This window comes from Herpailurus yagouaroundi, unplaced genomic scaffold (genome assembly GCF_014898765.1).
Source record: "Herpailurus yagouaroundi ecotype Mexico unplaced genomic scaffold, PumYag 141, whole genome shotgun sequence".
Taxonomy (NCBI): domain Eukaryota; kingdom Metazoa; phylum Chordata; class Mammalia; order Carnivora; family Felidae; genus Herpailurus; species Herpailurus yagouaroundi.
In genome coordinates, this window is record NW_024412396.1 from 50,646,584 (window position 1) to 50,670,135 (window position 23,552).

At 48.6% G+C, this 23,552-nt stretch overlaps 1 long non-coding RNA gene across 1 annotated transcript; it reads right to left on the reverse strand.

The window, feature by feature from the left end:
• Positions 1 to 577: 577 nt before the first annotated feature.
• On the reverse strand, positions 578 to 2,463 carry LOC121031309 (uncharacterized). Its single transcript, XR_005790662.1, has 2 exons — positions 1,566 to 2,463; positions 578 to 1,339 (listed from the first exon to the last, which is right to left on the reverse strand). It is a non-coding gene; the product is annotated as an uncharacterized LOC121031309 (long non-coding RNA).
• Between the last annotated feature and the right edge of the window lie 21,089 nt (positions 2,464 to 23,552).

The window sequence follows — 23,552 nt, forward strand, 5'->3', positions numbered from 1 at the left end:
GAGAGGGAGACAGAGGATCCGAAGCAGACTCTGTGCTGACAGCAGTGTGCCAGATGCGGGGCTTAAATGAGGAACCGTGAGCTCATGACTTGAGCTGAAGTCAGACACTCAACCAACTGAGCCACCCAGGTGCCCAGTTCCATATATTTTTTACATTCCCTTGAAATTTTCTTTTTTGACCCATAGATCATGTGGAAGTATATTGTTTAGTTTCCAAATTGTTGGAGATTTTTTGTCGTTATGTTTCTGTTTTTATTTCTAGCTTGATTCCATTTTCATCAGGTACCTTCTGAATGATCCCAACTCTTGTCAATTTGTTAAGATTCATTTTATGGTCCAGGATGATCTCTCTTGGTATATGTTCCATGGACACTTGAGAAGAATGTGTATTCTGCTTTGTGGAGTGTTCTATAAATGTTGGTTAGATTCTGTTTGCTTGGGTTTCTGTTTACTTGTTTTATCAATTGTTGAGAGAGGGGTGTTGAAGTCTCCAAGCAGATTATGAATTTTCCTGTTCTCTGCTCATTTTTGTCTGATTTTGCTTTATGCATTTTGCAGCCCTGTTGTTTGGTCCTTACACATTTAGGATTGCCATGTTTTAGTAGATTAACAATGTCATTTTGTAATGTGCCACTTTTGTCTGGTAATTTTCTTTGCTTTCAAATCTAATTTATCTGATATTAATATAGATACTTCCGTTTTCTTCAGATTAATATTTGTAAGGCACATCTTTTCCACCCTTTTATTTTCAACCTCCCTATACTGTTATATAGAAGGCCAATTTCTTGTAGATAGCACATAGTTGGCGATAGGGACTGAATGTATGTGTCCCCTCCCAAATTCATATGTTGAAATCCTAATCCCAATGTGATGGTATTTGGAGGTGGGGCCTTTAGGAGGTAATTAGGTCATGAGGGTGGAGCCCTCATGAATTTGATTAGTATCCTTAGGAGAAGAAGCCAGAGAGTGAGCTGACTCTGTTTCCACCATGTGGAAATATAAACAGTCAGCTGTCCACAACTCAGAAGAGGGGCTTCACTAGAACAGGACCATGCTGGCACCTGATCTGGACTTCCTACCTCCAGAACTGTGAGGAATACATTTCTATTGTCTAAGCTGCCAGGTTTATGGCATTTTGTTATAGTAACCTGAAATAAGATAGTTGGGTCATTTTAAAAAATCTACTCGGTCTTTTAAATGGTGCTGTGGACCATTTATGTTATTATTGATGTGTGAGGGCTTAAGTTTTTGTTTTCTTTGCTCTCTCTGGGTTTTGTTTCTCTGTTCTCCTTTTCCTGCCCTCCTGTGGGTTACTTGAACAAATTTTTCATTTGTATTTCTCTATAATTTTTTTTTTAATTTTTTTTTTCAACATTTATTTTTGGGACAGAGAGAGACAGAGCATGAACGGGCGAGGGGCAGAGAGAGAGGGAGACACAGAATCGGAAACAGGCTCCAGGCTCTGAGCCATCAGCCCAGAGCCTGACGCGGGGCTCGAACTCACGGACCGCGAGATCGTGACCTGGCTGAAGTCGGACGCTTAACCGACTGTGCCACCCAGGCACCCCTATAATTTTTTTTAAGTGTATCTCTTAGTATAGCTTTGTTAGTGGTTGCTCTAGTTATATTATATATACATAACTTATCACAGTTTACTGGTGTCATCATTTTATCAGTTCAAACAAAGTGTAAAAACTTTACCTCCCTTTCTGTTCCTTTACCCTCCTTTATTTATTATATAATTTATAATTGTCTTAAATGAGCCACATCAGAGCATGTTATAAATTGTGTTTCAAATATCAAACATAATTTAGAAAACCCAAGAGGAGAAGCAAAGTCCGTGCTATTGACCCACAATTCTGCATACTGTGTTCTTTCTTCCTGATGTTCCAGAATTCCTGCTTTTATTCTTTTCCGTTTAGAGAACTTTTCTTAGCCATTCTTGTAGGATAGGTCTAATGGCAAAAAGATATCTCAGCATTCCTTCATCTTCAAGTGTCTTGACTTCCCCTTTTATTTTTGCTGGAACTAGGATTCTATATCAATGGTTCTTTGCCTGGAGCACTTGAAAACTGTTGTATCACCTCCTTTGGCCCCAGGGTTTCTGATGAGAAATCTGCTGTCATTTAAGCTGTTTTTCCCCTATTAAGGTGCTATTTCTCTATCCTTGGTTGCAAGATTTTTTCTTTGTCTTTAGTTTTCAGAAGTTGACTGTGTTGTATTGATACAAATTTCTTTGGGTTCATCCTGTTTGTGGTTTGGTCAACTTTTGAATCTGTAGGTTTATGTCTTTTGCCAAATTTGGGGAGCTTTCACTCCTTATTTCTCCATGTACTTTCTCAGCTCCACTCCCCTTTATCTCTCCTTCTAGAACTCTGATGACACAAATGTCAACTCTTTTGTTATAGTCCCCAAAGTCCTTGAGGCTGTTCATTTTTTTTTTTTTTTTAGGACAATTGTTCAGACTGGGTGATTTTCATTGTTTTATCCTCAAGTTTATTGGTTCTTTTGTCTGTCCCCTCCCTTCTGTTGAGTGGTTTGTTGTTGCTGCTGTTATTGTACCTTTGGGTTCTAAAATTTCTACTTTGTTTTCCTTGCTATTTTTACTAAGACTTTATTGAGACTTTCTATTTTTTTTTTTTTAGCTGAGACCTTCTCCTTCATTTCTTTCTTTCTTCCCCCCGCCCCCCCCCCATTTGTTTCAAGAAGGTTTGTTGCTTGTTTAGGTGGGTTGTTTTTTTTTTATGATGGCTCCTTTAAAATCTTTGTCAGCTAATTCTAACATCTCTGTCATTTTGTGTTGGCATCTATTGATTGTTTTGTTTTTTTTCTTTTCAGTTTGAGATCTTCCTGGATCTTGGTATGATAATTTTTTATTGAAACCTGGACATTGTTGGTATTATAAGACTCTGGATCTTATTTATCCTTTTAGCTACTTTTTTCTGACTCTACTCTGGCAGGGGGAGAGGAGATGCTGCCTTATACTGCCAGATGTGGGTGGGAGATGGTGCTCTCCCTTACAACTGAGTGGGGATGGGAGCTTGGCATCCCACAAGCCTCCACTGGTCCCTCCCTGGCCAGGAGGGTAGGAGTACCTCACTACTGCTCTTCAGGTTGACTCCACTGACACTATGGATAAAGGGTCTCATTACTGACCGGGGGTGATGAAAGTCCCAGCTCCCTATGTGGCCTTCTCTGATACCACCCTCGTGGAGGGGTTAGGGTGCCTTGTCATAACCTGGCAAGGATGGAAACCTAGGCTCCCCACTGGGTCTTTGCTGCTGGGGGTGTGCAGCCTCAGTTTTTTCCTGTAGCATTTGGCTAGAATAGAGCAGTTATAGTCTAAAAGCTTTCTGTCGGGCGCCTGGGTGGCGCAGTCGGTTAAGCGTCCGACTTCAGCCAGGTCACGATCTCGCGGTCTGTGAGTTCGAGCCCCGCATCGGGCTCTGGGCTGATGGCTCAGAGCCTGGAGCCTGCTTCCCATTCTGTGTCTCCCTCTCTCTCTGCCCCTTCCCCGTTCATGCTCTGTCTCTCTCTGTCCCCAAAATAAATAAACATTGAAAAAAAAATTAAAAAAAAAATAAATAAAAGCTTTCTGTCTTGCAAGGCTCCCCTTTCCTGATCCTTCAGCTGGAAAGAGCAGTCTTTTCTTTGGGCTTTTTGAAATCTGTGCCCATTGGTGTTTCCAGGTTGCCAGCTGCATCAGCTTCAAGTGTGGGGCATATGAAGCAAAAAGAAAACTCACTGAACTCACCACTATGTCATTCTTAGGGTCTAAACATCCCTCCCTGGTGACTTCTTCCACATTTCAGAATCTTTTTTGTTTTGTGTATAATGTCCAGAGTTTCTAGTTATTCTTAGTGGAAGTGCTAGGGGAATGTATGTCTAGTCAATCTTCCCAGAAGCAAACTAGGAAAAAAGTGAGAATGTATATGGTTGTGTGAGTGTGTGTGTGTGTGTGTGTGTGTGTGTGTGTGTGTGTGTGTATGTGTGTTTGGGAACATTGAGATATAGGCATGTTGTGGGGAGCCTGGGTGACTCAGTGGGTTAAGCATCCAACTTTGGCTCAGGTCATGATCTCATGGTTTGTGAGTTCAAGCCCCACATTGGGCTCTGTGCTGCCAGCACGGAGCCTGCTTGGGATTCTCTCTCTCTCCCTCTCTCTCTCTCTCTCTCTCTCTCTCTGCCCCTCCCCACTCGTGCTTTTTCTCTCTCTCTCTCAAAATAAATAAACTTAAAAAAGATATAGGCACATCATGGCTGTCAGCCTTTTGGTTACACTGTACTGGAAGTGTAGACACAAAACAAAATAAGGCACAAACCCAGCCCTGGGAAGTTCACCCTGGAGAGAGAAAGCAGGCAGGTAGGTAAATAGTGCAATTATACTTATTTTACCTGTTAATGCTTGTTGTGCTACACTTGGTCAGATGCTCCTGGAGCCCAGCTTCGTGGAGGAGGAGAGGAGTCCACTGGAGTTCCCAACGCATCCCCAGAAAAGGCCCTTTTTTAGCACGTCAAGGTGAGGACATCAAGACAGTAGGAATGGACAGCAGAAGAGAGTAGCTATAGCTTGGTGGTTTAGAGCGTCACTTCTTAAACTTTGCTGTACACAAGAATCACCTGGGTCTCTTGTTAAAAATGTGGGCTTAATTCAGTAGGTCTGAGCTGGAGCTCAAGGTTCTGTAGGTCCAACAAGCTCCCAGGTGATGCCCATGATGCGGCTAGTCTGTGGACCACACTCTGAGTAGCAAGAGTAGGGTATGGACTTTGGAGTGAGACAGTGTTCAAATCCCAGCTCAGGGACCAACTAGATGGGAAAGTCACTTGACCACCCTTAGTTTCTACATTTGTAAAACGAAGACAATAGTAGTTCCTGCCTCCCCACCCCCACCCCCACCGGGCAGGGTATAGAGAGGACAGAAGAGGCCATGTATGAACAATGCCCGGCACACAGTCAGCACCCGGTGGGGTCATGCCTCTGCCTTTCTCCAGCTGCTCCCTGGCCCTGATCACTGACTGCACGTGGCTGCAAGGACCGTATGGGCCTGGTGATGGCACATGCAGGGTTAATGCTCCTGCTCTTGCCCAGAGACAAATGTTTTGTGTTGAGAAGTTGCTGCTGGGAAGGAAAAGGAGGGGGAAGAAGGCCCCTTTTTTATTATTCTGAGGTGCATTTTAATTTGCACAAGCGACGTTGTGTCTGTGATGGATGACACAGAGGGAAAAATTACAGCCCAGGAAGCCCAGCAAAGGGGGAAAAAAATAAAAGAGATCTAGCAAGGATTAAAAACAGCCCATTGTGATGCTGCATCCTGGTCAGGCGCTGGGGGCGGGGAGGCTGGGGAGGCTGGGAAGGGGATGCCTGGGAAGGAAGGGGCCCCGCAGAGCCAGTCTTAGCCAGTCTTTGGCAAACACAATTTGTGGGAAGTTTGCTCTTGGATCTGGCTTCCTCTTTCTGCATTTGATTCTCTCCTCCATGGCATCACCACCATCTCTGGGTCATCTCACTGGGAACCTTTTGGGGAACTCCTGTGATCTCTTCTCCCATTAACAAAACTCAGGAAGCTTGGAGCTCCCACTCTCCTGGGGCTTCCTACGTGATAGCAATCACACAAGGCAGAATCAGAGCAGCTGAGTTCGGGATCTGAATGAGGAAGCTCATGTCCTGATTGCTCATGAGCAGACCACTGAAGCCCTCCAAGGGCATTGCAGACACTCTTTTCTTTGGCTACTGGTTAGCCGTGGGTTCTGGCACTGGATGTACAGACCTGGGTTTGCAGCCCGGCTTTTCTACTTAATAGCTGTGTGACCTTGGGCAAGTTATTTAACTTCTCTGTGTTTCCGTTCCTGTACCTCTGGAATGGGGATAAGACAGTACCCACCTCATGAGGGCTATTGTAAAGACCAAGTAAAATAGTGAGATTCTTCTGCCCTGAAAGAAAACAGGCCAGGCAAGATTCGGGAGGATGGGTAGAGGTAGGAAGGGTGATGACCCCCCCAATATAACTGGCTGTCCCCAGTGGGGATAGGCGACCTCCATGCTCATCTTCAAGACTCTCAGGGAAGGACGCTTCAAAGCACACCTGACAGATCACTAACCTAAGTCCTGTCGTCAGCTCAGGGCAGTTTCCTCTTGAGGAATTCTTGGAGGTGGGGGGCAGGGGTCGCTGGCTGTTGTCTTCTGTCCCAGGAGCCCAGCTGAACTAAAGGAGTCTGCCCACACTCTCCCCTTTGGGGAGTGACATGTAAGCAAGTCTAAAACTTCTCTATGCAGGACACTCACTCCCCAGCCTGGCATCTCTCACCCACAGCTGGGTAGGAGAACCGTGGTGACATGGTGAGTCCGCTCACCAAGTGTTGATGGCACAGGAATAAAGACAAGACGAGTCTTAAGTGGCCTCTCCTCTAGAGCGTTTGTTAATCATCCAGATAGCTAACATTTATGGAATACTTCCTGTGTGCCAGTTTTAAGCACTTTATTCATATTCATTGAATTCTCAAAACAATCCGAGAGCTAGGTACCGTTACCGTCTGCCTTTTACAGATGAGGAAACAAAGGCGCGAGGGAGGCTAAGAATCTTGCCCAAGATCATAAAACTTGGGAGCCCAGAGCCAGGACTCATCCTCAGAGAGCCTGGCCTCGGATGCGGCTGTCCTCTGAACGTTGACATTGGAGAACTGAGTTGAGCTAACTTGGTGGTTGGAGAACTGAGTTGAGCTAACTGGGTGGTTGGAGAACTAAGTTGAGCTAACTGGGTGGTTTGATCTAGGGTAGGCACAGCATGCCAGCATGAGTGCCCGGAGGTGCACCTGTTACCCAGAAAGATCCCGTCTTCTGGGACATGTGGGAACTTTGCCTTGTGTGTATAGAAGTGGACACAGAGAGGCAAAAATGCTCGACCAGGTGACTGCAAAATCAATAACTGGATGGTTTTAGAGACTCTGTGAGACATATGTTCTCCTGTTTTCCTCATGACTGGGTGGCCATTATTACTAACAGTGTTCTGTTAGTAATAGGGGCTCCTGGGGGCCCCAAGCTTTCCTCCCACCCTGCCCCTTACCATTCTGATGGCAGCCCTGGGTGGGGTCTGGATTTAGGCTTAGGCCACGGGAAAAGTCTTGAAGGAATGCGCCCTGAGTTGGAGGGATCAAGTCCCATCGCCAGGCACTTTTTTTGCCAGTTTCTTTTGTCACACGTGGGACAGCAACAGGGGAATCTCGCTGCAGTCAGGTAAGTCGGGTTAGAGTCTGGCTCTGCTGTGTGACCACTTTGAGCCTCAGTTTTCTCTTCTTTAAAGTGAGATGATACTTATTCATCCATCCTGCCTTACAGATTATTGATTAAAAGATCCAAAGTTGGTAATGACTCTTATATGTGATTAGTCATCAAGGATGACTGACTCTCTGTGGGGCGCCAAAGCCAGGTAAGGTGCCTCTTCCCAAGGATCTCTACCCTGGGAACAACTCTCGTGGAGCCTGAAATTCTACCGTTAGTGATTAGCGATTGGTGTTCGGATCTATCATCGATCTTCATTAGGGTGAATCCTTCAGTTTTCTCTGTCGATGCCTTAGAGAAATGGTTCTTAATATTTCCAGAATTAAGATCCAATCTTGTCTGGGAGTCCAGTGAAACTTAGACATGTTCTGTCCAGAAACATGCATGAATTTGGGGAGGTTGGCATCCGAAGTCATCTTCCCTGTCTTGCCCAGGGTGCATTCCGTCAGGAGCTTGGCTACAGAAGATGTCGGCTCTCTCTGCCTGCCCTGCATTCCCGTCCTCTGTGGTGGTAACAGCCTCACATTGTCCCTTGGAGACTGTCCACAGCAGAAGCCTGTCAACAGCCTGCCCATTTCCCCCTGCACTCACAGTCTCCAGGCACGTCAGTGACTTCCTACTGTGAACACCTGCCAGTAGGCTCTCTCTCCGGCCACAGAAGCGTGCCCAGTCCCTGGCACATCACGAGGCTTTAATAAACGGTAGCTATCACTATCACTATCATTATTTTCACTGCCCCCCTTGGCTCAGGTCCTGTTCATTCTTACGTGGACTTTGGCAACCGCCTTCTAGATTTATCTTGTCACCTGTATTCCCTCTGCTTCACACGCAAACTGTACTGGAGAGTCCTTGTTTCTCGCTGGCTGGCCGGGCCCTGTCCTTCCTTTCCATTCCGGGGAATGGTTCCCTCATTCCCTGCCACGCCTTTCCCAGAACAGCCTGTCTCCACGTCTCTCGCTCATGCAGCTCTGCCTGCCTGGACCGTCTCTCTCATCTTCCTGTCCAAATTCTGCCAGTCCTTCCAGGTAACGCAGTGATCTCCCCCTCTGCATCAGTCAGGGAGGCCTCAGTAACAACCAGCCCCCGGGGCTCAGCGGTACCCAGGTACAGAGGAAGGGATCCTTTCTCACTCACGTTGCGTGTTTGCCACAGAGGCTGGTGGTCTCCTGCCCCACCTCACTCTCACAGGAGATGGAGGCTGTGAGGCTCGGCTTCCTAGAAGGTAGCCACAGGCTGCCACCCCATTTCACCCAGGAAGTGAGTGGAAGCCCCACGGTAGCGTCTCCACCCCCTAGTCCATGATGGATTCAGGGGCAACGCGGGGCTTGCCAATGAAGTTAGCCAATGAGAGGTGACGAGAGGCTTGCCGGGCGCTTATGGGAAAGTAAATTCTTCACTCTCACCAGAGAGCCGCACAGCCCTAGTCTGCCCGAGCCCTGTGGTAGCAAATTACCACAAACCGGTGGGCTAAAAGAACAGAAATGTATTCTCCTACAGTTCGGAGGCCCGAAGTCCGAAATCAAGGTACTGGCAGGGTTACCCTCTCTCCGAAGGCTTGAGGAGAGGACCCCTCCCTACCTCTGGTGGCTCCAGGCGCTCCTCAAATTGTGGCCGTGTGACTCCAAGCTCTGCCTCTGTCTTTGCGTGGTCTCCTCCTCCACACCTATGCCTTCTCCTTTTCTGTCATAAGGACGGTTGTCATTGGATTTAGGGCCTACCCAGCCAATCCAGGATGATCTCATCTCAAGATCCTTAGCTTAATTACATCTGAAAAGACCCTCTTTCCCAAATAAGATTATATTCACAGATACCAGGGCATGAACGTATCTTTTTGGGAGGCACCACTCACCTCGCAGAGTCTTGAACAAAGCCAGCCTGAGGATAACACTAACATGAGGGCAGAGTCAGAAAATGGCAAAGAAACTAAGTCAGAGCCTTGATCATCCTGTGCCTGAAGCTGACGCCATGTCTCTAATTCCTACATGCGAGATAAATTTCTTTGTTGCTCAAGGCAGATTTTCTGTGACTTGCACCCCCTTCCAGCTTTGACCACTTGTGTGTTTCCTCACCCCTTGGGGATCTTGCTAGAAACTTACCTGGATGTAGATTTCTCCTGCAAGGTGGGCCTTGGGTCTTCAGGTCTCAGGTAACTGCTACATGGCACACACTTGTTTCCTGGGAATAATTCTGTCCTTCTCATGTCTCTCAGTATCCCCCCCCCCCCCCCCGGCTGCCAATGCCCCGTTTGTGTCACCCTGGTTAAATTATACATGCAGATTTAATTGATCAGTCATTAACCTCATCTTCAGGGAGACCATCAGCGTGATGGGGTACCTGCTTCTGCTCCACTCATGCTGCCAACAGTGGCTGGGCCCGCCCCTTCGCCCCTTCAGTTTGTGACTCCCATTCATCACACCTTTGTTTATAGCCTTTCAGCCGAACCCCATCCCTGAGACGGTCCCTGTCCATGCCAATTTAAATTAATTTTGCCAGTCAGATTTCATGAGACACTGAATCAAAGGCTTTTCTAAAAATCAAAAAGCACTAAATCTTCAGTGGACCCTCTTCCCACTAATATTACAAATTAGTTAGAATAAAACAGCGTTATGGTTTCCCGGCATGACTTCTGCGTAAACCTGCCAGTTCAGTTTATGGCTCAGGCCTCTGTTGCCCTCCAGCCGCTTACTGGATTTTCTACTCATAAGATTTATCGTAAATTTTTAATCATAAAATTTGTTCTATGGCTTGCCTACAAACGGAACTTATGGCTTCCCTGGGGGGAAATTGCTGGAATCGGCTTTCTTCCTGTTTTTCAAGTACAGTCCCACATTTTTCTTCTCTGTTTCTTCTCTGTGCCGCCCCCCGTGGTTCACCCTCACTTCTGAAAGTAGACGTCAAGGGTCCCTCAAGTTCATTAGCTAATTCTGGCCAGACCTTTCGGTTTGCATGCCATAGGACCCCTTGATTTATGTATCTCCCTAGCATTTAATTTTTCTAAGTGACCCTTTACCTGTTTTTTATTATGACTTACTAATTGCACCCATTTCCTAACTTTATTTTTCTTATTAAAGACAGGTTTTAATAGGTAGTTCATTTCTCTGCCACTTAAGGACCCTGATTAATGTCACTCACCTCCTAGTCATTCAGGAATGGATCACCTTTCTCGCTAATATTTCTTTGTCTCTGACCTGACGGGTCTGGAGTTTGTACTTGAGAGGCAGGTGAATGCCTGGTTAAATGCACGGGCTTTGGTTCAAATCCTGCCTCCACCACTTTCTAGTTGCAGGACGTTTCTTAAATTCCTGTGCCTCAGTTTCCTCATCTAGAAGGAGGACGATAGAATCTATTCTAACACCGCATGGTGGGACTCAGTGAGACAGTGCAAGTAGACTAGGTCCAGCAAGTGCTTAGGAAACATTTATTGTGCTTCGTAAGCACTAACTATGCTTGGGGAAAGGCTGTTTTCCATCCAAATGCTCTCATGTTACCGATTATTTTCTGAGCAACTTTTATGTGCATAGCACGGAGCCAGGTCAAAGGGGATGGTTACAGGGCTGAGTACTATTATCTGGTCCCCGCCTCATGGAACTCTCATCTTGGGGAGAGCCAGCAAGCAGCATGCAAGCAGCACGTGCCTATAATTCCAGGCAGAATGAAAGCAAATGCTAGAACGGATAAAAGCAAAGTGCTGGGGGACTCCGTGGGAAGAAGATTTCATCCTCGGGAGAAGGTGGAGAGCAAGTCATGGAGAAGACTGAGCTTTGCAAGGTGAGGGACTGGCGGCGGCAGAGGCTTGGAGGGGTGAGCATGTGTGGGGGTGCTGGGGGAACTGTCCAGCCTGGCGTGGCTGGAGAATAGGGTGCTTTGGGGACTGGGAGATGGGGAGTCAGGGACAGGGCTGGAAGAGCAGTTGGGGTCAGATCGTTAAGGGCCCTAAAGTGGTGGTTTGAGCCCTATTCTGCAGGGTGGTGGTTTCCACAGTGGGGTCCCTGCACCAGCAGCATCAGCATCACCTGGGGGCTTTGTTAGAAATGCAATGCAAATCCCCAGGCTCTGTGCCAGTCCTACTGAATCAGAATCTCTCGGGGTGGAGCCCGGCAACCAAGTTTCTTGTAAGCCTTCCAGGTGATTCTGATGCATGCTCAAGTTCTGATGCATGCTCAAGGACACTGCTGTTGATAATATTGAGACTGACCATTGGGGCACCTGGGGGGCTCAGTCAGTTAATGTCCGACTCTTGATGTCATCTCAGGTCATGATCTCAGGTCATGGGTCCAAGCCCCACATCAGGCTCTGCTCTGACAGTGTGGAGCCTGCTTGGGATTCTCTCTCTCCCTCTCTCTGCCCCTCTCTCTCTCTCTGCCCCTCTCTCTCTCTCTGCCTCTCTCTCTCTCTCTCTCAAAATAAATAAATAAACTTAAAATAATAAAAGACTGACCATTAAGGGGAGCCTATAAGGATGCATGATTCTCTGTGTTTATTAGGTATGGCGTTTGGCTGCATAATAACAGAAGCCCAAATACAATTGCTCAGCCAGTTAAGGCTTTTATCTTCCTCTTGTAACAAGAAGTTCAGAGAAGGGTTGTCAGGGCTAGCTAGTGCACCTACCAAGGACATCACCAAAACCCAGGCTCTAATCCTCTTGACATGTGACTTTCATCCTCATGGTTGTAAAATGGCTGCTGCACCTCCAGATTTCTCTACCATGTTCCAGGCAGAAAGAACAAAGGCATGAAGGCTTGTGCCAGCTGACTCTGTTCCCATTTAGTCTTGCCGGGCATCTTTTTGGATGGAAATAGTCCCCCTCAAAGCCCTATTCTGCAGCTTACTTCTCACTACTTAGAACCTGATCACGTGATCACTCTAACTGCAAAGAAATCTGGGAAAATGAGTATTTTTAATGTGATAAGTTGCAGTCCTCAATCAAATCAGGGCTTTAGTGGCCAGGATGTAATGGAGACTAGATACCAGGTGGACAGCTATTAGCGTCTGCTACAGCCCTGTGCCAAGTGCTCTGCCTGGCAGAAATGAATGGGTGGTTGAAGGAGGTTTAGTTGAGTGGTTAACAACTAAGCTCCAAAGCCACAGAGTCTGCATCGGAATCTCTGCTCTACCCAGCTGTGAAATCCTGGGCAGTTATTTAATCTCTCTGTGCCTCAGTTTCCTTCTCTGTAAAATGGGCATAATAACAGTGCTTATGCACAAAGGTTTTGTAAGGATTAAGCACATTAATACACGTAAAGCCAATAGAACAAACCAGGCTTGTGGTGAACTCAAATAGCACAGAGATGATACTCAGGAAGGCTATAAATAGGTCATTCAATGAATGACAAGAGCCTGAACTTGACATCCGAAATGGGAATGGAAAGAAGGGGGCAGGGAGTGTAAGGCTTCCCTAACATTTCCCTTGGAAAAGCATTTGGAAACATCGATGACCTGACTCTTCCCCCAGGTTCCACTTCTCTGAGCACAAGTGGCCTGTGTGAGGGGCTGAGCCTCCCAATTCCCCATCCATGCCCGGAGCACCCCTTGAACCCGCAGGACACCTGTGGCTTTCCTGTCCATTTCTGGTTTGCCTTCCATCTCTGAGGAAGAGCATTTCCCTCCCAGATCACCCAAGACCCAATATCTCCATCCTTTCCCAGCCACCATTTACACCTGCCAGGTTCAGAATGATTGTCACCAGCTCTAATGAACTACCATGATTTGGTAATTTGTATCCATATCTTATGGTCTATTTTTGCAAGGGTTTTTGGGAAATGCCAAGGACACAATATGGAAGAGTCAAGGAGAGCTCCTGGTGGGGTTTGAGCAGACTCTTTAAAATGGCAGGAATCGATTGGAAGAAGAGGTAGGAAGCAGTGGGTGGGGTGGGAAGGCATATCATGTGGCTGAGACACCCCAAACAAAGGAATAGAGATGGGAAGGGCATGGAATGAGCCAAGAACCCCAGGAAGTCTGACTTCCCAAGGCAGATGGTGGGAGAGGTGGACATGGGCCTTGGGAGCCACGGAAAAGAGCCGGGCTCACGGTCACTGCACATCTCCATGGCTCCGTCAGGCTCTGCAGCATGGAGGAGGCTTGGAGTGGGTGTCGCTGGGGCCTTGGTCAGGTAAGGCCAGGTCTGCAGCAGGACTGTCCTTTGTAGCAGCAGCTGACCACCTGAGCTGTGGGCCCCTGACATTGGCCCTGCCCAGAGACGGTCTTGGTACCACCAGAGCCCAGGGCACAGCTAAGTGGCCCCGTGGGGGTGGGGCAGCCAGGGGCTCAGTCACACAGGAAGCACTTTAGGTATGGGAGGCTGAATCCCTTCACAGGGGCATCAGTTGTGTTAAAGAAGAGGACAGGATCAGTTTGGGCTCACGCTGGCCTCCTGGGGAAAGGAGAGAGAGGGAGAGAGCAGGAGAGAGAAGGGTTGAGTCGGGCTCAAGGTAAGCCTGCTAAGACATGTGTCGCTTCACCCCAAACTAACCTAACAAGTGTGGTGGGCAAACTGAACCAAGGTTACAGTGTCATATTCTCCTTCTGCAAATGCTCCCAAGGGTACAGGCTCTTGGCTGGGTTCCCGATGCCATTGCACTAGGGTCTTGTCTTGCCTTTATTGACAGACTAGAGCTTTATCGAAAACCCTAGTTTGGCAGCTCTGGAGTCCATTCCTGGTCACTGTGTCTTCTGGGTGCTGACAGCCCTCTTCCTGCATCTCAGGATGCAGACAGACCCTGGCTGCCTCCCACTGGGATCCCCATCCGTGGAGATCCCCAGATCCCTCCCACTGGGATCCCCATCCCCGGAGGGGACATCCCAATGGTCCCTTTGCTACATCTTCCTCTTCCTGCCAGGATGCACATTTTCATACACTGCTTGTTGCTTGGTCTTGTCTCCAACCCTCACCATGCCAAGGACTGAGTCTAGTTTCCAGGGGACCCCTTCTCCCCTGAACCCTTCTACCACCACAGGACAGAGGCAAGTCTACCTTCCTCTCGTCCTTTTAGGTAGCCTTTTCCCTACTTGTAACATCACCATTCAGTTTTCTCCTTTTCCCTGACCTTGTGGGTCATAGCAGAATCCCCTACATTCATGATTCCCTTTGGCCACTTCCCATTTTTTAAAAACCGTCTTCTGGGGGCACCTGGGTGGCTTAGTCGGTTAAGCGTCCGACATCAGCTCAGGTCATGATCTCACAGCTTGTGAGTTCGAGCTCCACGTCAGGCTCTGTGCTGACAGCTCAGAACCTGGAGCTTGTTTCAGATTCTGTGTCTCCCTCTCTCTGCCCCTCCCTTGCTCACACTCTCTCTCTCTTAAAAATAAATAAACATTAAAAAAATTAAAAAAGAAAAACATGCCTTCTGTTTAATGAGTTACAACCCCACCGACGTCACTGCCCTTCGTGTTTTATGAACAACAGTGGAAGCAGGTCACAGTCAGGCTGGGAGAGACCACACAGCCAATCTTTGGTGTATGTTCGTTTTCAAAAGGCTCCAAAGTCTTTCCAATTCCAGATTCTTTTCTTGATAGCACCCTACCTCCCTGCTCCCAGTGCCTAATTTTCAACCTTCAAGCTGAGCAGAATTTCAGAGCAAAGTGACACTTGGAAGTCTTGAGACCCTGGGATAGCCTACCCCCATCCTGTCATTGAGGGTCACCAATCCGAGGTGAAGTCTAGGGTCCTCTGACCTCTAAGCCAGGGCTTTTCAACCTTGGCTGCACTCTAGAATCACCTGGGGAACTTAAAATCTCCCAGGGCCTGGCTACATCCCTTACCCTGGGGTAGGACACAGGCACTGATATTTCTTAAAGCTTTCCAGGTGATGTGGTGCTCAGCCACAGTTGAAAACGACTGACTTAACCCAGTTAATCCTCACGTGGCTGGGCTGTACCCCAGTTTCCTCAGCAGGTCTGGGGATGGGGCCCGAGGCTTACGTATCTGATGAGCTCCCAGGTCCTGCTGCTCGAACATACTTTGAGAACGGCTGCCCTAGGCAGCTTCCCTCAAGCCTCACCTCATCATGCAGATGCTCCAGGATACCTGGATCCTCTGTGTCTCTCCTCACCCCTCCCTCGTGGGAGCTCTCCCCACACAGCCCTACGCGATCCCAAACATACAGGAAGAGAGGGCCTGAATAAAACAGGGGACATGAAGAAACTCTGCCTTCTATAAGCCAAGGTTGATTATGAAATAAAAGGGCAGGGGGCTGAACAGTTAATTAGCCGTGTCTGTGTCACTTATTTAATACGTCCCTTCAGTAGGAAGAGGTGAATTTCCTCCTGTGACCGGAGGCTTTGGCCTTGTAGAAGGAGCAGCTGAGGGACACAGTGTAGAAGGAGCCACTTTGGGAAAACCTGCTCTCCATCCTACCTGCCACTTCTGACCGTGGGACAGTGGCCAAGTTGCTTGATGGCTCCGTTTCCCACTCTCACGGGGTTATAATAATGCCCATGGTGTAGCTGTTGAGGATTCAATTCAGTAACATTTGGAAGCGCCTGCTCAATAAATGGTGGCCATTATCATTGCTACATTATTATTTTTGGCTTTGCTGCTGTCAGTGCCCCCTGTGTGGAGAGGCTCAGCAACAAATTATGCTTATGGTTTAGTGTAGAGAAAGCATCTCTCATCCGATTAGCGGGGGTGCTCTCGCTGGTTAACAGGAGCCGCCATATTTGCCAGGGAAGCTCAGGGTTGAATTCTGTCATCTGCTGACAATCATCTTCAGCCTGAGTTTTCCGGAGTAAGTCTCTCTACCATTGATTATACATGAGACACTTCTTTCTTTACTTTCTTCGGTCTCATTTATTATCACTAGCTAATTTGGTCCCCCAACTGGTTTCTCGGGTCCCCAAAAAGAAGCTTTGAACTCCCTGCTGCATCTGTGTGTGCGTGCTTATTCAGTTGTGTTCCATGCATGGACGGATGTGAGACGTCTAAACGAGCACCAGTGATCTAAAGCCCTATGGGGCAATGAGTGATTTAAAAGTGATCAATTATTGGGGCACCTGAGTGGCTCAGTCAGTTGTGTCTGGTTCTTGGCTTCGGCTCAGGTCACAATCTCACGGTTGGTGGGTTCAAGCCCAGCACCGGGCTTAGTGCTGACGGCGTGGAGCCTGCTTGGGATTCTCTCTCTCTCTCCCTCTCTCTCTCTCTGTCCCTCCCCTATTTATGCTCTCTGTCTCAAAATAAATAAATAAACTTAAAAAGAAGTGATCAATTATTAAATGCATAGAAGACATGAGTGGTCTGGGTCTCATCAGACTCATTTGTGAGGTGGAATCAATCCCACTTTAACTAACACTGGGTGAGAAAGGGAAAGTAGAAAGAACGCAGGTAGTTCTGAATTCAAATTCCAGATCTATCGGTTCCTTCCTTCTTTTCTTTTTCCTGGGCAGGTTCCTCCACCTCGCTAAGCCTTGAGGTCCTCAGGTGTAAGATGAAATTAATGATGTCCCCACTGTGGGCCCTGAGAGAGCGAAGGAGATGACATGTGTAGACACACCTGGCATAGTGCCTTTTCCTGTGGATGTTCAATTAGTTCTAGGCTCTTTCTCTTGACTTCACCCTGCCTTGCAAGGACTCAGGTCCAGCAACACCGTGACTTCTGCAGAGTCAGCCCTAGGGGGAGGCAGGCAGACAACCAGAGGACCGCATTTAAGGAGGCCCTCACTCCCAGGTTTGTGCAAGAGCAGGGTCAGCCCCTGAGAGTAGGTGCCTCTTTGAATGTCGCTCATTAGATACTTTGATTGTAGCACTCTGCTGCCCACCTTGGGCCTCTGGGTGATTTTTCATATTTCCATACCCCACACCCAATTATACTTAAATGACCACCATGAAACTGGCATGGAATCCACTTTTGGGGTCCTCAAACCTCCAGGAATCCGTAGTTTTCAAAGCCAATCAAAACAGATGGCAAAGTGGGGATACAAGGCCAGCACACAGAAGTCCATGGCAGGTGGGACTGAGTCCCTGTCCCCATGCAGCTGCTGCAGGAAGCAAGGCATGCCTCCCTGTCCCACCTGAACAGAGCTGGGCACCTTGCAAAATCCATCCTGTATTTAGTTTGTCAGGTTTGGGTCTTCTCTGACCTCTGTAAGGTAGGAAGGACAGCTAGGGTTCTCCCAGCTGAAGCAATGAGGATATGGAGAAAGAAGTGATTTTCCTAAGGCCACAGAGCAAATTAGGCTTGAAGTACAGGCTAGACCAGTATTTCTAAAAGCAGGGGCAGAGGCCCCCAGGGGCACTTTTCCCACTCCAGATTTCTGGGCCTGTGCCCTGCCTCCTGATTCAGTCTCTGGAGGTGGGCCCGGAATGGGCAGTGACATTCTCCAAGGTCTGAGCTGCTTTGACTTCTGTGTCTTCGTCCTGTGTCAGCCATCATGGCACGTATCTGAGCATACAGGAGAGAATGAAGCTGTAACAACGCATAATGTGCGTGCACCGGGTGCTGCTTGGTATGGCCACGTTCGTTGGTTAGTAGCTAAGCATTTACTTTCATAGGTCCTGGGGAAAATAGACCTATCCCTTCATACACATGAGCTTGTGAATTTTTGCTCAGGTCCAAGTTAAGTTTCAAAATCAATTGACAGTTGAGTTTAAGAACACACGAGCCATGTGGCACTGGAGGGTGGCCAAGAACGTGAAAGCGACACAGTCGAATGAAGCCTGGGAATCCCAGGGCTGGGCGGTTCTGGGTCAGGAGCGGAAGATGGGGCAGAAGGCAGAACTCAGGTCATGAGATCAAGCCCCATGTAGGGCTCCACACTGTCAGAGCAGGGCCCACTTGGGATTCTCTGTCTCCCTTTCTCTCTGCCCTTCCCCTGCTCATGCTCTCTGTCTCTCAAAATAAATAAATCAACTTTATTTAAAAAAAGAAACAAGAAGGCAGAGTTTCTTCTAAGGGACCTCAGCCCTGCAGACTCTACCTCTGTGCTCCAACATAGCCAGGAGCCAATACAAATTGCAGTACATATTTACAGAGACCATTGTCATCATGCCAGGTGCCTGGGGGAGTGTAAAGCTCCCCACGATAGCTGGAGAGTCCCCACGATGGAGGGACGATCCATCGATAGCCCTTTCCAACAGGTTGTCAGAACCGTAGACTCAAACTCCATCAGGGTCTGCAGACCAAGAAGCAGGCCGGGATGGGCGTGACATGTCCCCTTCCCACGCCTTGTCCCAGGCCTTCCTGGGGCCATTGCTACCCAAGGTGGCTTTCCCTCCCTTCCCCGGGGGACCACTGCAGATGGCCAGGAGGGCTGGGGCCCGGGGAGGGGGAGGGGCCTTGTGCAAAGAAGAGGTGACAGAGGAGAGGGAGAGGAGGAGAGAGGGAGAGAACGGAAGGCTGGGGGAGGGGAGAGGCTGGAGGAGAAAGAGGAAAGAAAAAGTAGGGAAAAAAGGCATTTGTAAAATTAAAAGGCAAGGCCCCATCAGATGGTGTTGGGCAAGGAAAGCGTGTTACAGGCAGGAGTAATTGGTAATCGGAGCTGATGTGAAGAAGGGATGATTTATGGGAGCATGCAGACAGGGGTGGAATAATTTTTGGAGCAGAACGGGGAACTTACTGAACGCCTGAAACTCAGCTACTTATCCACTCGTTCTTGTGATGAATTAGCTCTTGTTTAAAGTAACCGCGGCTCCATTTTTCATTCTGATTACTACACTTGATATCTTTCTCTCCCTCTGTTTCCCTCTGACCACTGCCCCCTTACCAGGATCTGGGTGCAGAGGCACTGGGTTTGTAGGAACTCGTCACCCCTCCTCGACCCCCCCTCCTCCCCCCCAGCAACATTAACTCTAAATAGCCAAGTCTAAAGCCCAGCTGCTTGAAATATTGCCAAGATTAGGAATGTGCAGAATTAGTGAAGACTGTGGATGCAAGACCAGCCTGCTTATGCATCCAGAGTGGTTGCAATTCATTTGCCAATCTGATGAGGGATCTCCCTCTCCAAGCCAGTCTGTGCATTCTTAAAGGTAGGAAGCGGGGAACTCACTTTCTACCTGGCTGTAGCACTCCTTCTGGAGATGGAAAGATTTTTGAGGACCCTGGCAAGCCCCAATGAGAGGTAAATTCAAGAGAAATGATGTCCTACACCAGGCACCCCTCCTTACCAACATTAAAAAAAAATCAGTTTTAAATTTACATCATGCAGAGAGGGAGCAGTAGCTATATGATTACCACGTCCTTTTATTACCTTTGATTTTTTTTTTCTTGATTTCAAATACAGCCCTTAAAAATTCAAGCTCCGGTGTGATCTAGTCTCAACACAAATTTCCATTTAAAAAAAAAAAAACAGTCTGACAAAAAAGTGATCAATACAAGTTAAATATTTATAACAGTTACTTGTGAAAATAACAAAGGGAAAATATTTGTCTGACACTCAGGAAAGACCTCTGAGATGCTCTGGACATCGTCGTCCTTCCCTAACTTTCAAGTCTAAACCAAGAAGCCCTCCAAGCCTGGGAGCAAGGCTCAGGTTGCTGCACAGACCCCAGCCCGCCACCCCGCGCTCACCACTCCTGTGACTGCCACCCATCCCACAAACGTGGCTGCCTCCATGGTTTCTCCTCTTAGTAACTAGGACACTTGCCTCCTTTCACCACGGAGCCTCACGGCCCCCAAATCTCTGCCTGTGCCTATTGCCGACACCTTTTTTCTTTGGTGGTTCTAACTCAAGCCTGTTGAGATCTTTCCTGCCTCAGCAAACCCTTGGCTCTGCCAGATTCTGTTCCAAAGTGTCCTTAATATGCAAGCCTCATGGCCACTGCCTTCGTGGATTTCTTGAGCCCTGACCTACCTGGGCCCTCCTGTCGCTGTATACTCCCTACCTCCAGCTGCTCTTCTGGGTTGACTCTGGCTTTTGTCCCTCAGACCAGCTTCCTGGAGCTCCCGGACACTCCAGGCAGTGCCCAGCTCTCCTGGCGTTGGGTTCTCTCTGTCTTTATGACCCCCCTCAGTCTTGAAGGGACAGGAGACAGGAAGGGAGAGCCAATCCTAGTGAACGGTGTGGTGCACTAGAGAAAAGCTTTGGATTTGGAATTAGGGTACTCAGAATTCAGTCCCTGCTCTGCCAGATTCCAGGCAATGGGTTTCCCTCTCTAGAGAGTAAGGAAATAAAGTTTCTCTGTGTAAGAGATGGGGTGGCTGGTCACGAAGATCCTTTCCAGAGGAATGGTTAAGAGCATGCGGTCTAGAATGCTCCAACCTCGTTTCTGCCTCTCGCTGTTGATCCCTCTGAGCCCCAGGAACCAACTTCCTGCGTTTTTATGAAGACTAAATGAGAGATTGCACACAAAATCCTTATTACAGGGCCTGGCGTGTAGTGTGTACTCAGGGTTCGCTGCTAATATGATCATGATGACGACGATAATCACAATAACGATCACTCTATCATTGGGCGTATCTTAGAAGGTGTTTCTTTCCATTTCACTTTACACAATCTTGTCTTTAGAGCAGACTCTCAGCCTTTATTCTGCCTCATCGCACTTGTCGAATAAGACCCACTCTCAGTGGTAGCCAGCCGTGACTCACAGTTTGGCCAGCAGGGTACATTGCGAGGGGAAGAAGGGAAAACAACTCGCAACAGTGGCTGGGAATCACCATTTCAGACTCGTGGTTCCCCTAATAAGAAAACACCTGTCGAGAAGAAGGTGGTTCAGCCTGCCAACCAAATCCCCAAAGAAGCCAAACAGGTGTGCGCATTCTTGGCGATGCCCAAGTGCCTCCACCATCGGGGTCCAGGCATCCTTCCTGGATTTTGAGAAGCACGGCTGGGTGTAGGGGTGGAGCTGGAGGGATGGCATTGGGAGACTGGAAGGACAGCCAGCAAGGCTGAAGCCAAAACTGAGAAGCAGTCAGATGGTCCCATCCAAGTTCAAGAGGGTGGGCTAGGGGGGCACCTGGGTGACTCAGTAGGTTAAGCGTCCGACTTTGGCTCAGGTCATGATCTCGCTGTCTGTGAGTTCGAGCCCCGCGTCGGGCTCTGTGCTGACAGCTCAGAGCCTGGAGCCTGTTTCCGATTCTGTGTCTCCCTCTCTCTGACCCTCCCCCGTTCATGCTCTGTCTTCCTCTGTCTCAAAAATAAATAAACGTTAAAAAAAAAGAGAGAGAGAGAGTAGGCTAGGGACACAGAGCAACTAGAGAGGCACTGGCCAGGCTGGCAGAGCAAGCCAGTGGGCTACACCTTGCGCCAGGCCTCCTCCAGCAACCCCCTGTCCTGCACACCGGGCCACCTCCCAGGTTGAGTGGGAAGTGGGGCCCAGAGGGTGTGTGTATCCTGGGGTGACCTTTCCCTGCTCCTCTGGTGTGTTGGTGGGTACCTCGGATGTCTGGTCCCCAGGCAGAAATTCCAGAAAGAAGACAATCACTCTTGTTCTCCCTGCAGCAGTAGGGACTTTAGTGGTAGCTTACAACCAACAACAATGGGCAATTTCCTTTTTGCTGCAGGTTGTCTTACCTGCCTGGGGCTCTGAGATGGCCAGTTAGTTCCCCTGAACAGAGCTGGCAGCCTTTGTTTGCTAGAAAGCAGAGCTGTCTGTACATCTCTGGCCCAGTGAGGCTCAGCAGGCTACAGCTGTCCACCTGGGACTCGACATTGGCCTTCTCAGCCATCCATTCATCTGTTCCAAAGATAGTTATTGAGCACTGATTGTGTGCCAAGCACTTGACGGAGCTAACAGACCCAAGGCTGGAAGTCCAGCGAGCCAGCTTATCCCTTGGGGACAAAATCATCCCGGGCACCTGCTTTTCCCCTCTGGAGAACAGCAGGCCAATTCCGGGAGATGCCAACAGCTGGACACCAAGGGCTGGGTCTGTTATGTTCATTCTGGTCTAGTCAGCACTTAGCACAGTGCCTAGAAAACAGAAGGCACTTGGCAGTCGTTTCTAGAACAAATGCTTTTTCCAAAAGGGAATGTGGGTAGATGACCCCTGAGTGCCCCAAACCAAATGGTCCACATAGTTAGCTATTACTCTCCATGGCATGGCGTCCACCACGTATGTCAACCCACAACTTCACACACACCACCCACTAGGCCCCCTACACTGACATCCTGCCAGTCCCAACATGACCTTTTACAAGGCAACCCAGAGAAGTCGGCATTAGTGTTACACTCCTAGGACAGCCGGGACATGGAGACTCAGAAAGTTTGAATGACTAGACTACAATCAAAGCAGGTTCCAAAGGCTGTCTTCCTTGAACTGTTAGCATGGAGGGCACAATGAAGGAGTCTGGGGTGAGGGTGTGGAGGCTGGCAAGGGGAAGGAAGGGCAGGAGGAGCAGATATTACCAGTTTGGGAGCTCCACAACAGGAGGCAGTGGCTTCTCAGGATGTACCTCTGGTGTGCGAGTTTTGGGAGCAGGCTTGCAGGTGAAGACTTCCAAGCCTTTGTCCCTTCACAGAGCCAACGGGATCAGCAACTCTGATCAGTTGCCCACTGTCAGAATGGGTGGGGAGGGCCTGGGGGTGTGACAAGACGGAAGGGAGGTGGTTTCCTCCCAGGTAAGGTGCCGGCCCAGCATAGGGATGGGCCTAGAGTCAGGTTTACTAGGTGGGATCAGGGTGGGTCGAGACCAGGCTGTGATCGTTCAGTAACCAACTTCTCTCTTCCCCAGGAGCCCCTGCCCCTTTTCAGGTGAACTGCATATCTCTAGTTAATAATTAACTTGTCACAAGCCCACCAATACCCCACGGAGGGAGAGACAGAGGGAGAGGGAGGAGAGGTAGGGGAGGGAAAGGGGGTCCAGCCCACACCCCTGCCCACACCCCAGCTGGCCACAGTCCCATGCTCACCTGGCCCATAATAAATAAGATGAAAGGCACTCCTGATAAATGCCCGTGTCAGGGAGAGATTTTACCTTCACTCAGAAACAATGTAATATCTCGGCTATTACCCAAAATAATTTATCAATGTGTAATAGCTTTGTGCAGACCTCAGATAGGAGGGGAGCTGCGCTATCAGAGATGGATGTAGCCTACCTTCGGCTTTTAATTTTTAATGTTCGCAGCCAGCTTTGCATTAAAGGCCAGGTGTCATATAAAGACTTAATGTAAGAGGGGAGTTCATGAATTCTAATCAAGGGAGGAGCGCTCCCTGGCTGGCGGCTGTCACCCCCTGATGGTCCTTATTGATCTTTTGTTTTCTCCCCTCCTGTTCTTCCAGCTCTACTGGGCTCTACTGTCTCCTCTCCACCCCTCTACCTCACTCCACCCCATCCCACGGCACCCTCCAGCCCAGCCCAACCCTTCCCCTCCCCGACCCTGGGCTCTCCCCTTCCCTCGGTACCTCCT